Source organism: Oryctolagus cuniculus, chromosome 10 (genome assembly GCF_051225735.1).
Source record: "Oryctolagus cuniculus isolate XC-2025 breed Fujian yellow rabbit chromosome 10, ASM5122573v1, whole genome shotgun sequence".
In the NCBI taxonomy this organism is placed as follows: domain Eukaryota; kingdom Metazoa; phylum Chordata; class Mammalia; order Lagomorpha; family Leporidae; genus Oryctolagus; species Oryctolagus cuniculus.
The window spans coordinates 20,130,765-20,140,479 of NC_142876.1; positions in this window are offsets into that span (position 1 = coordinate 20,130,765).

Consider the following 9,715-nt stretch of genomic DNA (forward strand, 5'->3'; position numbering starts at 1 on the left):
AGAGAGAGAGAGAGAGAGAGAGATCTTCCATTCGCTGGTTCATTCTCCAAATGCCTACTGCATCAGCCAGGACTCGGGAGTCCTGCTGAAGTCAGGAACCCAGAACTCTGCTGATGTCTCCCACGTGGGTGTCAGAAATCCAAGCACTTGGGCCACCATTCGCTGCCTCCCCAGGTGCATGAACAGGAAGCTGGATCTGAAGCAGAGGAGCCTGGACTTGAACCAGCACTCCAAGATGGCGGCATAACCCGCTGTGCCACCACACCTGCCCCTGAAAACATCCGTAGAAATAAAATCACCGTATTTGCTTCCTGTCCTGGGATAGCTGCTTTTGGGCTCACTTTTGTTTTGGAGTCAGGATGTGGTTTGCGCCTTCTTTTCCAAAGCTTCCTTCTAGATTCTTCCAGAAGCCAGATGTCAAACGAGCTCTTTGTTCAGAGGTCCTAAGGGCTTAGCTGACCCCCGAGAGAGCATCATGCTGTCTTCTTCATCCCTGCCCTACCCTTGGCCCTATCTGACTTCCCTATCACCTGCTCGGGTCCAAATGTCAGCTGGGGGATCTGTGTGGTTAAGAAACAGTTCCAGTCCAGGGGTACTGAAGCCAAGCACACGACGTCTACACTGCCGGCTGCTCACATCAGCTGGGGCAAGGCCTCAGGGACCTCAGACTGAGGACTCAAGACTCTAGAATCATTTATGAATGCCGTGTTTGGGGTCATGGGTGCAGAAACATCTCAGGGAATGGCAAAGTCGGGGCTCCAAACTCAGAGCTGGGGTCTCGGAAGGAACCTGGGGCCAGCCCTGCACAGAAGGCCATCCTAAAATCCGCTTCGGAGTCTAGGCCATGCTCTGTGGCTCACGACCACAGGTTCAAGTGCTTCTTGGAGGATTGTGGGAGAAACAGAGGCCAGAGTACCCTGCTGTGGGCACAGGGGCTCAGGTGAGACGCAGAGGACTGTGGGAATCGCAAGGCATCCTGGGAGTCACACCGGGGATGATGGGGGGAATGTGTGGCAGCTCTTTGCAGTTCTGCATGCTGTGTGGGTTGGGAGAAGACAGAAGAGGCAGCCTCCAGGAGCTGCACTCAAAGGCAGTGGGGACTGCAGTTGGGGGTCTTTGTTCTGAGAAACGGACAGTGAGCAGGGGTCCTGTAGCCACAGACTCAGAGCTTGTGTCCTGTTCCTGCCCCCTCCTAGCTAGATGAACTTGAGCCCAAATTTCCTGATAATGATCCTTACCTCCCAGGACACCAGGACACTGGGAAGGAGTAGTGAGACACAACATGTATTTAGAACAATACCTGGCAGATGGCAAGAACCTAATAGATAGTACGACTATGATGACTGTTAACAAGCACTGTAGAGAAAGAACCCAATCATAGTACTTCTGTGATGATGATTAGACAAGCATGCAGAGAAAGACCTAGGAGAGACCGTTGGTGGATTCTGGTGGGTGGTGTGAGATGGTTTCCCACCACGGAGACCACAGGCCCAGTCCTTACACTGCTCCTGCCCTCTCTGTGCTCAGGACGTGAGCTCCATCACCTGCGGGGATGGAGTTAGAGATTCGGGGCCAGTCCGAAAGGTAACTGGGCATTCCCCCCGCCCGAGCCTCCCCGAAGACCAGGGCAAGCTCCAGATGACATATAAAATGCTAACGAGTTGGTGGCATCGCACCTGCCCACTTGCGCCCTCCGTCCCTCTCGCCATGCCTCCTCCTGGGGCTTGGGGCTCCTCTGGTGCTTGGCAGGGAGAGCTGGGGAGTTCAGGCACCGTGTGGAGCCTTCTGGATCTCTCTCCTTTCCCTGCTTTCGCAGGGACTGGGCTGGGTCAGAAGGCAGCACGCTGGACACGGCAGGCGTGACTCTCAGCCTCTCCTCCCAGCCTTCCCAGTCCTGCTTAACTGGCCCAGGAACAAACTGGCTGGCCTCAGCTGTCTTACCGGCCTGTGATGGTCAATCCCTTTGCACATGTCTCAGTGCCACAATATGGAATATCATCATTCACTTGTGTCCCCCTTCTTGGCCCCTTGGCTGTTGTTTTGTAAGAAAATACAAAACCAATCATTTCTCTAAGAAAAAAATCACTAAAAACAAATTTGGCCATTTTACTTTGTTTTAATGCCTTTCCTCACACAAAGTGACTTTTCATTTCAATGTTGAAACATAGTGTATTTATTTTAATTTTATTTAAAAGGCAGAGAGAGGCAGAGGGAGGGAAAGATTTTATTGGCTAATTCACTCCCCAAAATGCCTGTAATACTTTGGCCTGGCCAAAGGCAGGAGCCAGGAACGCCACACGCGTCTCCCATGGGGGTGGCAGGAGCCCAAGTACTTGAGCCTCCCAGGATCACCTGCTGCCTCCCCAGGTGTGCAGTAGTAAGAAGCTGGATGGGAAGCAGAGGAGCCAGGACTTGAACCAGGCACTCCGGTATGGGGTGAGGGCATCGAGCACTCTGGATGCTGAATGCTCACAGGGTGAGCACCGAAGGCATTTTACAAAGCAAGCTGAAACGAGTCGCACCAAGATTCCGGCAGCTCAATCGGCCATGCCCCAGCACAGGCTGAGGGCTCGCCTGCACAACAGTGACTGCTCATGTCTGTCACCTAGCCAACAGCAGGTGAAGACGTCATTACATCCCAAAGGACCCTGATTGATTTCAGAGATACTGATACATGATGAGCATGGGTGTGAGTGTGTCGGCACGTGAGCTTTAATGGATAGAATAATTTTACAGATATGATCATCTTTAGCACCCTGTATTTTTCATTCACTATTCTGTCTTCAGCATATTTCCCTGCCAAGGAGTATCTCAACAATTTTTTTTTAAAAAAAGATTTACTTATTTATTTGGAAAAGCAGAGTTGCAGAAAGAGACATCTTCCATCTGCTGGTTCATTCCCCAAATGGGCACAACAGCCAGGGCTGGGCCAGGCTGAAGCCAGGAGCCAGGAGCCTCATCAAGGTCCCCCATGTGGGCGCAGGGTCTCAAGTATTCGGGTCATCTTCCACTGCTTCCCAAGGAGCATCAGCAGGGAGCTGGATGGGAAGTGGAGCAGCTGGGACTCATATCGATACTCATATGGGATGCTGACATTGTGGGCAGTGGCTTAACCCTCTACATCACAACACCAGCCCCAGTACTCTTTAAAAGTAATTTTAATTCCATTTTAGTATTCACCAAATCCTACAAGTATTTTGATGTAAGTTGAGTACTTTTTTGTTTTCAGAACCTGGCACCAATAAAAATGAACAGAACTATTCCTTGCATATGAAATCTCAAGTGACCTCCCTCATTTCAATATTGAGAAGTCACTGCTGCAACTCAACCAATGCCTCCTCAGACGAGAAATATCGCAGGTCTGGGTGTGTGGTGCAGTGGGTTAAGCCCCTGCTTGGGATGCGAGCATCCCACGTCAGAGTGCTGGTTCAAGTTTCTCCGCTTATGACCCAGCTCTCGGCTAACGCGTCTAGAAAGGTAGTGGATGATGGTCTGAGTGCTTGGGCCCCTGCCACCCACATGGGAGAGTCAAATGGAGTTCTTGGCTCTTGGCTTTGGCCTCATCCAACCCTAGCTGTTGTGAGCATTTGGGGAGTGAACCAGTGGACAGAGATCTCTCTCTGTCTCTCCCTCTCTCTGCGTGTCTTGCTGTCTTTCAAATAAATAGACAAATCTAAAAAAAAAAAAAAAAGAAAAGTATCATCAATTTTACTACATCCACTGGCAAGCTGTCTCTCCTCAATTAGAGCTGCAAGATTTTGCAAATAAAAACCCAGAATTTTCCATTACATTTTAATTTCAAATAAACAAAGCTTTTGTCAGTGTAAGTATGCCCCATGCAATAGTTGCAGCATTAAGGGCATACTTGGGCTAACAATTATTCATTGCTTATCTGAAATGCAAACTTAAGTAGGGGTCCTGGATTTTATTTGGCCACTTTATCACCGATACATCTCAGGGGTCTGCAGCAGCTGCCCGACCACACTCACCAGCTCAGCTCCTTTGGAGGTTCAGTCAGCTTCCTTCGAATCACTGCATTCCTGCAGCACCTGAGTCGTTTAATAAAAGCGTTGCATTTGGCCTTTGCTCCTGCTCTACAGAAGGTACTGCCCACAGGCAGGAGAATGAGAGCTGGAGAAGCAACAGCAGGCTCCGGGTCACAGGACGGAGCTGGGCAAGCAGCTCGGCTGTGTTTCTTGGGACACAGCTCTTCGTCTTTGTGATCTCCAATTTTCTATGTAAATCACTGGAGCATTATTCCTCTCAAAGTGGTCTGAAAGAACAGGGGGCTGACTTTTGTGGGAGGTTTTATAAACTGCAAAACTCCAAATATTGTGATTTAAAAGTCATTTGGGAGGGGCCGGCGTTGTGGTGCAACAGGTTAAGCCGCTGCCTGCAGTACCGGCTGGAGTCCTGGCTGCTCTGTTTCTGATGCAGCTTCCTGCTAGTGCACCTGGGAAAGAAGCAGAAGATGGCCCAAGTGCTTGGGCCCCTGCACCCGTGTGGGAGACCTGGATGGAGTTCCAGGTCCAGCCCTGGTCCAGCCCTGGCTGTTGTGGCGTTTGGGGGGTGAACCATCAGGTGGAAGAATTCTCTCTCTCTCTCCCTCTCTCTCTCCCTCTCTCTCTCTCTGTGTAGCTCTGTCACTCTGCCTTATAGATAAACAAATAAATAAGGTTTTTTTTTATTAAAACCGTGGGAGAAATGCCCACAGCTCTGGAGTCATAGGCCTAGCAAGTTCTGCAGGCCCATGTGGCCACAGTATCCTCCAGGAGTCACCTCTGCACCTTACCCTATGCCACCTGCCCTCTCCCCAGTACGCGCTGAGTAGGAGCTACATCGCAGGCCCCAGAGACACCCCAACCACTCAGGAATGGCTTGTCTCGAGGGCTGTACACTGAAGGCCACAGAAAACGGAAATCATTTCCTCCAAAAGCTCTTAGGAAAAGCATCCAAAGAGCTGCTTGAATTTTTAAAGCAGGAATTTAATTAGCCCTGGATGTCTGAATTTGTGAGATGTCTTCTTTAATGTAGACTGCAGAAACTGGGTTAAAAATAATTAATAACCCAGACAAGAGTTTGGAACCAAGGAAAGAGAATCAACGGAATTAACTGTAAGTACATTGGCTCTTTTGGCTGAGTTTGGGAGCAGAAGAAAATCCCAGCCAGGGCTGTCAAAAGAAAGAGCCTCTGTGGGGGTTTCGTGTGAATTGTGCTGTGTCGGGAGGCCACGGGGCTCGGAGAGGAAGGCTAGATCTTTCACACGCCCAGGGCAATTGTCCACTGCTTCCAAATCTAAAAGAAGCCTATAATTTGGGGCCAGAGACTCTTAAGCAGTGCACAAAGCCTAGAATCAAGAAGTGCTGAACATTAGATGGTTAATATAAATTAAATCAGAAGACCCCACCCCCACCCCTCTCCCTGCAAAACTCAGGGGAAAAATATTAGCAATGCAGAAATTAACCACACTTCCTCAGTCGGCAGAGCAGTCATATGATTCAGGAGTGAATAATTCAAGATGGAAATCAGGGAGGGACATGAATATGGAGTTGGCAGAAAAATAAATGCATTGAAAACGTTGTTAGCTTCTCTCATAATCATGGAGGTGTAGATAAGGCGTTAATTCTCAGTGAGCAGATAGACGAACATATAAAACTTGCCCCTGGCCAGTATTGCCTGTGCTGTGGGCAAACTGTCATTCTCAGATGTCACCAGAAGTGGTGATGGCCCACTTTTTTGTTTTAGTACAATTTGACAATATCCATCAAAATCAGAATTGTACATCCTTCTTAACCCAGTAATTTCATTATTGGAAATTTATTCTAGAGATATATCCACCAAAGGCCCCTAAGACAGGCACCTAAGAGTAATTCATTACAGCATTGTTTGTAAGACAAAAATGCTGGAATAAACTCTGTGTCTGTGTGGTAGACTGGGTAGGTCAATAACATAGGAGCAGTGCAGCCATCCATCCTCATACAGTGCAGACATTCAAGCAGAAAAAGGAAGGGCCAGGAGCCGGGCCAAGGATGATGTCTTCCCAAACAAAACATGTCAGAATGCATTTGGAAGGAATACGAGGGGCATTAACACATAGCCAGGTAGTTGCATCTGCATTTATTTGGGGGTAATATTTGCATGCCTTTTCTTTTTCCTTGCAGGAGTCAAAAGACCTAACTGGTGGTAGCTCCTCTGGGGAGTGGGCTAGGGCAGGCAGGGTGGTGGAGGTGTGCGGCTCCTGTGTTTGGACCTTTTCCTTGCTGGTGTTTAATGATCAGAAGCAGAGCTCCGAAGCCGCTGATCCTGGCAACAGATGCAGAAAGACTTCGTCCCTCAGCCCAAAGCCAAGGACAAGTGCGGTGAGACATCAGAGGGCGACATCTGTGCCGCTGTGCTGTCAGAGGTCATGGGGACACTGTGAGTGCCAGCAGAGCCGCCTCCACCTGCAGACAGAGGCCCTGACACCTGGCCGACCAGGGCCAGGCAGTGCAGTAGCTGGGGGAGATTTAACTTGATCCTGAAGGGAGTCAGCCGACTCAGTGGGCAGCAGAGTAGGTGTCTGGGGCCTGAGGCGGATGCAGTCACCTGACCTATGCAGAGTTTTTCCCAGGAAGTCAAGGGGTGTGGGAGTAAGGGAACTGGGGAAAAAAGGGCAGGTGTGGGGAGGGGGGAATTGCAGGGCTTGGTTAGGGAGGATGAAGAGAGAGGGAGACCAAGGTCATGGACTGGGCTGCTGGGTGGGTGTGGAAGGGTTGATTTGGGGTCTATTGTAAACTTGGGGGAGAAGGGTTATGTTTCAGGCCTAAGGGGCATAGTGCTGCCCCCTCCCTCAGTTTTAAGGAGGGGCCTCGGGGGGGGGGGGCGTGTGTAAATACATCCATAGAGGACTGAACTTCCACTGGCCGGGTTTCAGGGACTCGTTGGCAGAATTCAGGCCGTCATTTAGATAACTTGATTGGAAGACAAATTATAACCATTGGTAAATTAGTAAAGTGTGTTCAAAGCTGCTCTCATATGGATAATCCTCAGTATTATCAATACAATCACTCACGTAATGCTCGCGGGTGACTTACAGGCTGCATCTGTGGGACAGAGCTCATTTGCATCCTTGATACTGTTAGAATCTCAAAATCAAGTGCATTGGGTCTGTGAAGCACTACTGTTTGCTGGCTCTTAGCCAGGTGTTGGAATTTGCCCCGCCCCCTGCTAAGCACAGCAGGAACTCCGGTGTCAATGCCACCCACAGTAAGAGCATTACCAACAATAGTTGGTGACAGCAACCTGGGAAAATGGGGTCTTGTGACCCGGTATGTCGTTAAAATCAGGACTATATTTCTTCCGAATGAATAAGAGAGGGGGCACAGATCCTCACCCCAAAAAACATTTTGCAGAGTTATCAGCTGCTTCAGGCTGTGCGCCAGGCATTGGCAGGAACCTGGGGAGATGGCGAGTAAAACCTGCATCCCTATCTGCCGGCCTGTTCAGCTGCAACAGCTCGCTCCATCTGACCCCTACCCGCAACGCAGTGATAATGGTGTTTATTGTGTACCTCATTATGAGCCCTAGGTGCCCAATTAAATCTGCATAATACCATTGAATAGGCTTCATTAGTTTTCCCATTTTACCTTTGGGGGAAGTAGAGAGATCACTTGCTCAAAGCCCTGGTTTAAGCTCAAACCCAGACCTGAACTAGAGTCTCTGACTCGGCAGATCCCCAGCCTGCGGGTTCCACGGAAGGCCCGCCTTCACCAGACACAGCAGGGACTCCCACACCCCAGAGCGAAGGGCCTTAAGCAGCTGCTTCCCACTGGGATCCAGCCACTCCACAGTCACAGGCCGGTGTGCCCCTCACCTCCCTGGGCCCTGTGGAGGATTCATCTTGGCCACAGGCTTCAGGGCAGAACGGAGCCCTCCCCAATGGCCTTGGCTGGTCCCTCTAGGTCCTGGTGACTGGCTTGTGTTGGACAGTGGCTTTTGAAGGCACCTAGTCTGGACATTGGTTACTAACTGAACCAGTCTGCTCCTTTCTCTGCAAGGGTTTCTTTCGACGTTGACACGGGCCAGGAGGTGGGCAGTTGGTAGCAGGGGTGGAGACTGGCAGAAGTGGCTCTGTCACCCTTTGGGTAGAGGAAGAAGCAAGAGAACTGTGGCAGCTGTGCCAATGGGACAGGCAATTGTCGTGGTGACCGTGGGCCTTCGGTGGCCCTCCAGTCTCTTGATGCAAGCTTCCTGCTGTTTGACCTCAAGGAAAGAGAGCAACTTGAAAAACCCAAGAATCATCCTTCCTTCTTTCCTCCTCTCCTGGCCCTAAACTACTGCCTGAAATTCCACTGTTGGAAATTTGTTTCTTAGAAAGGAATTCAATAGGAATGTATGATTTTCCTTCCTGTACCCATTCCTGGAATATTTAGGAATGTCTGTACGGAAAAAAAAAAAAAAAAAAGTACCACACCTCAGCGAACTAAGACAGACTCAGGTATGACAAATAGCAATTATCTCTGTTATCAATGAAGAAGTTGGACTATCTCCCCCCAGAAGACAACTTCAGGCAAATAGAAGGCAAAATACAAAACAAACAAACAAACAAAACAAAACAAAACAAAACAAAAACAATGAAAAAGTGCTTGGGAGTCAGCCGACAGGGAAGAGATGGCACACGGAGAAGAGCCACTGCTGGAAGTCGGTGATGCGGCCCCTGGTGGAGGCAGTGCTGGAGGGGTGAGTGTCTCAGGCCACCGCCCCTCCAGCGTTAGTGGCCAAATGGGCCAGACAGGAGGGAGAAGAAGAGAAATGCGAAAAGACCGTGTGGTTGACACAGAGACAGAGATGGAGGTACTGACCTTCCATCTGCTGACTCGTTCCCCAAATGCCTGCAACAGCTAGAACCAAACCAGGCTTGAAGCCAAAGCCTGAAACTCCACCCAGGTCTCCCCTGTGGGTGGCAGGGACCCAAGTACTTGAGCCATCATCCATCTGCATGGTAACAGGAGGCTGGATGGGCATCAGCGGTGGAACTTCAACTCAAGCTCTTCAGTGCTGGCTGTGGGTGTCCCCAAGCAGAGTCTTAACACAGTACCGCAACACCAGCCCCCTGAAGTGTATTTCGCTGTTAATGGTTTTCACGTTAGGGACCTATGTTCCAAGCACACGTTCCGGCAGGAGGCAGCTCAGCTGGGTGTGGCCAAGTTTGAGCAGACCAGGGAAGGAGAAGAACCTTCCAGGCTGCCAGTAAACCTGCAGGGCCCATCTGCACCAGCGGGGTTGGTGTCGGAGCGAGCTGGAAGGTGCAGGAAAACGTCTCCCCTGTTCAGCAGAAGGCAGAAAGGTCAATGTCTCTGAACTCTGTCCAGACTCATCCCGAGCTGCTGGTGAAGATTGGCTCTGGATGGCTGGCACTTTGCTCTGTGATGGATTCCTTCACCTGCTAGCATCGGCACTCTCAAGTACAATTAAGAGTGGCTGGTGTAACCATCTTACAGCTCTGGCATCGGGAGCTTTGGGGTTCAGTGACACTGAGGTGAGTCTATTTAGTCTCCTGTCCTCTGCCTCACAGCTTCCCTTTCTCCACTCCCCTCCTAAGCCACACTGCACAAGAAGCACTTGGGGGTGGGGGGTGTGCATTTCCAGCCAGGTTGGGCAAGGAAGATTTCTTCACCTACTTTGTCAGAACCAGTGGAAAGGAGCCTGAGCTACTGGAACCTATTCCCTATGAATT